General features: G+C 35.0%; 1 non-coding gene across 1 annotated transcript; it reads right to left on the bottom strand.

Annotated features, from left to right (window-relative positions):
• Nucleotides 1-1,618: 1,618 nt before the first annotated feature.
• On the bottom strand, nt 1,619-1,693 carry Trnai-aau. Its single transcript has one exon. It is a non-coding gene; the product is annotated as a tRNA-Ile (tRNA).
• Nucleotides 1,694-4,996: the final 3,303 nt, after the last annotated feature.

The raw sequence follows: 4,996 nt of genomic DNA, 5'->3' as shown, positions 1-4,996 counted from the left end.
TGATGCGCAATGAGAAGAGTTTCAAATGTGACAGCAATTTTGCAAGTTTTGCATCCCCACCCTCAGTGTGTGTGGGGGGGGTGCGCGTGTGTGTATTTACATACCAACATACACACAAATATGGCTGTGAATACGTGTGTATCACCTCACTAGTATCTTAACTTTGCAATAACACGTGGACATGTGCACATATATATCAGTATGTGCAGCAATGTGCACCAGAGCAACTGTCGCTGTTCCATATGAAATTCATATCATGCACAAGGTCAAGGACTCGAACTGATTACGGACTTAGTATTCTCGAAAAAATTTTTATCCTACATTAGTTATATATATATATATATATATATATATATATATACTAGCAAAAAATGTCCGATGAACGTCAGCGTGAAACTCAGAGTAACAGGTTTTGTTGAATTTTCTGCTGCTTTAAATAAAGCATATTACTCTACCACTGGTATTTGAGTACTCTTTTTTCCACCTTGTTTCACATTTATGTGTTTACTCCGGTATATATATATATATATATATATATATATATATATATATACACCTTATATGTATATATATATATACATCTTATTTCTTTACTTTTATACACACACACACACACACACACACACCTAAGGCAGCACTATTTCCTCCAGGTACTTGATATAGGCCTCTGTGTTGAGTTTGAGGCAGCGTGAGAAGATAAATGGCGGCATAACGTCGCCATCGCCCCAAACACAATGATGTTTACTGGATGTTTGGTCTTTATCACTCTTGGTACATGTCCTAAGACTGACACCCAAACACTCTGAAATGTTTGTATTGGAGCTTCCGACTCAATGTCAAGCAGTGCAGCATGTCGTTTCCAAATTTATGGTTGAGTGAATTACGTTATGGTGGTGTTTTTCTCACAGACGGTGCTCAACTGACCCTACCATACTGTGTAGTCGACAAAATCAAAAACAAACAATGCACATGCACGAAATTTAAAATATAAAATGGCGACATTTTACACATTGCACCCTGTATGTACATGCATACATACAAACATATATACATATATATATATATATATATATATATATATAATATATATATATATATATATATATATATATATATATATATATATATATATATTATATATATATAATATAAATTAATAAATAAAATAAAACATGCATATATACATATATATGTACGTACCTATCTCCACATGTATATATACATGCATATATGGGTACAGGACACCAAAAAAACGTCGAACACAATGAGAAACGAAAACATAAACACAAAACCAAGGAAATGGACATTTTTCTTAAACAACGAAAAAAATAGAGTACAGGATATACAAAACAGTCGCCTTTGTTTCATCTACTCCACGTATATATATATATATATATATACATTTTTTTTCTCTCCTTGTTTGTTTCTGTGTATCTTTCTGTAGAAGAGCGTAGGCTCGAAACGTAAAAGACTTTTTCTATTCCTGAGCGCTATACTAATACATTTGTTTGTTTTGTACACCACCTGTCTTCGTCTTTTGTTTATTTTCGTAAACTTTCCCTTTATATATATATATATATATCACGTGACCTTTACTACCCACAAGGGGCTAAACGAATTGGCCAGTATGGGGATCGAACCCACGACATTTGCGTTATTAGCACGACGCTCTAACCAACTGAGCTACCGGCCATCTATCTATATATATATATATATATAATATATATATATATATATATATTATATATACATACGTACATATATACATACATACATACATACATATATATTATATATACATATATATATATATATACATATATATATATATATATATACATAATATATATATATATATATATATATATACTGTTATATAATCATCACAACAACATGAACAATCAACGTCGCCCATTGTCTCCCTTGATAAAAGGACTTTCACTTTGTTTCCCGCCAAAACAATTAACTTGTACAACAACGGCAGTCGAATAAAGTATCTTGTATCGTTAACACGTTGTTTCAGTCTCTCTCATTTTCTTAATCTTTCATACTAAGTACTCACTACTTCCTTTAATACTCAATACATATATATATATAACAACAACATGGTGTCAGAATACTAAAAGAACCCAAAATACAGAAACCAAAGGAAAAAAGAAGTTGAAATCATACTTCAAAGACGAAATGGAAAATTTACCGCATCCAAAAGACCTAGACTTTAATCAGGAAAATCTAGCCGCAGCATGGAAAAGTGGAAAAAAGAATTCAATCTCTTTTTGATAGCAACAGAAAGTGACATGAAGCCAGACAAAGTAAAAACTTCAATGTTTTTAACTTGCATCGGTTCTAAAGGCCGAGATATCCATTCCACACTGGATTTCGATTCACCCGACGAAGAATGAACCTTCAGACAGTAATCGAAAAATTCGATGCATATTGTGAACCCAGGAAAAACACAACTTTCCTAAGACACAAATTCTTCACATGTGGACAAGCGGAACATCAAAAATTCGATGAGTACGTAGTAGAGTTGCGCCAAAAGGCACAACAGTGCGAATTCGGCAACCTCACAGACAGTCTCACCAAAGATATTCTGATATGTGGAATCAGAGACATGAGATTACGAGAAAGATTATTGAGAGAACCAAATTTAGACCTACAAAAAACAATTCAAGCAGGTCAGAGTGCAGAGCAAACACGACTCCAATCAAGGATGCTAAATGTCACATCCGAAACAAGAGATAACGAAATCTCGAGGGTATATAGTCAACACGACAGAAAAGGCGCCAAAACTCAAATAACCCGCCATATGCAATTCAGACATCAAAACGAACAAGGCGGAAGTGACAGAAAGCCCGCGAAGTTTCAAGCGCCAAGTCAACACTACGTCACTAACTGTCACTATTGTGGTTATAATCACAAAAGAAATAAATGCCCAGCATTTCACAGACATGTGAAAAATGCAAGAAACAAGGACACTATGCAAAAATGTGCAAATCAAGAAAATTTGTACATAAAGTAGAGATACATACCGACGATGAATCAGATGACGATACACATGCACTCGAAATGATCACTGCAAATAATTCCCGCGTGCACAAAATCGAAAAGTTCAAGACTCCAAAAGACATTTGGACGGTCGAACTAAAAGTGAACAACTCGAATGTAACATTCAAAATAGATACAGGAGCAGACGTAACCGTACTGCCATTCAGAGAATATAGAAATATAATTCCAAAACCACAACTGCAAAAAACCTCAACTCGATTATCAGCTTACAATAACACAGCTATAAAAGTGCTAGGAAAATGCACAGCAGTCATTAAATACAAAGAATTATCAAAGCAAATAAAATTCATTGTTGCAAAAACAAACTCGCACGCAGTTATAGATGCAAAGACAGCTAAAGATCTGAACCTGATTCAGAGAATTTCAAAAATAAATTCGTCGAACACAAACGACATATTAGAAAAATATGAAGACTGTTTCGGAGAAATCGGCACTTTGTCAATAACACATCATATCACAGTGGATCCACAAATAACTCCTGTAATTCATCCACCAAGATCGGTTCCTTTTTCTATAAAAGAAAAACTCAACAAAGAATTAAAAAGAATGACAGAATTAGATATCATAAAACCTGTTAGTGAACCTACAGACTGGGTAAATTCCCTAGTCATCGTTGAAAAAGCCAACGGAAAACTCCGACTCTGTTTAGACCCCAAGAATCTAAACAAAGCCATAAAAAGGCAACATTTCAAACTCCCTACAGCGAGGACATTTTTGCACAAATGCATAACCCTAAATATTTTTCAAAACTCGATGCATCTAATGGATACTGGCAAATTCCAGTTGACGAAGAAAGCTCCCATCTTTTAACGTTCAACACACCTTTTGGAAGGTATCGCTTCACACGACTACCCTTTGGAATTCACAGCGCCAGTGAAGTTTTCCAAAAAGAAATTTCAAAATAATAGAGGGCATAGAAGGAGCAAGAAATTCACAGGATGACATCATAATCTGGTCCAACACTTTAGAAGAACACACAAATAGACTACAACAAGTTTTCGATCGAATCCGAAAGCACGGATTAAAGTTAAATAAATCAAAGTGTATCTTCTATGAATCACAAATCAAGTACCTTGGGCATATATTAACCAGAAGGGATAAAACAAGATCCAACCAAGGTACAAGCAATCATTCACATGCCACTGCCAACAAGTAAAAAAGAATTACAAAGATTCCTAGGTATGACAAATTACCTATGTAAATTTTTATCTAATTACTCCGAAGTCACAGCACCATTGCGCCAGCTTCTACAGAGTGACACGTTATGGTCATTCGACAAACCACAAATCGAAGCAATAAAAAAGCTAAAAGAAATGATTACCAGAAAACCAGTGCTAAATTTTATAATCCAGATCTACCAATAAAAATAACTACAGATGCTAGTAAGCATGGGCTCGGAGCGATACTTGAGCAGAAACACAACGAAGATGGCTACCTGTTTCGTTTGCATCTCGTGCAACAACTCAAGCGGACAAAACTACTGTCCGATAGAGAGCGAAGCTCTCAGTATAGTTTTCGCATGCAAGAAATTTCATCAGTTTATATACGGAACTCATTTCAGAATCGAAAATGACCATAAACCGTTGAAGCAAATATTCAAAAAATCGATCACTAAATGCCCCCCCAGAATCCAAAGATTTCTACTAACATTACAAAGATATGATTTTGACCTAAACCACATACCTGGTAAAGAATCAATTGTTGCAGATACCCTATCACGTGCATACCTTGAGCAAAATACTCCAGAAGTATCAGACGAAGATATGAAATCGCACATTCATGCAGTAATAAAAAATACCCCATAACCGACACTAAATTAAACGAGTATAAAGAAGCCACTGCAGACGACCCGTCTCTACAGACACTCGTCACATTTACAAGAACAGAATGGCCCCCAAAAGACAAACCAATAAACATCAAACCATTC

Source organism: Octopus sinensis, linkage group LG25 (assembly GCF_006345805.1).
Source record: "Octopus sinensis linkage group LG25, ASM634580v1, whole genome shotgun sequence".
NCBI classification, from domain to species: Eukaryota; Metazoa; Mollusca; class Cephalopoda; order Octopoda; family Octopodidae; genus Octopus; species Octopus sinensis.
This window is presented reverse-complemented; position numbering and strand designations above follow the sequence as displayed.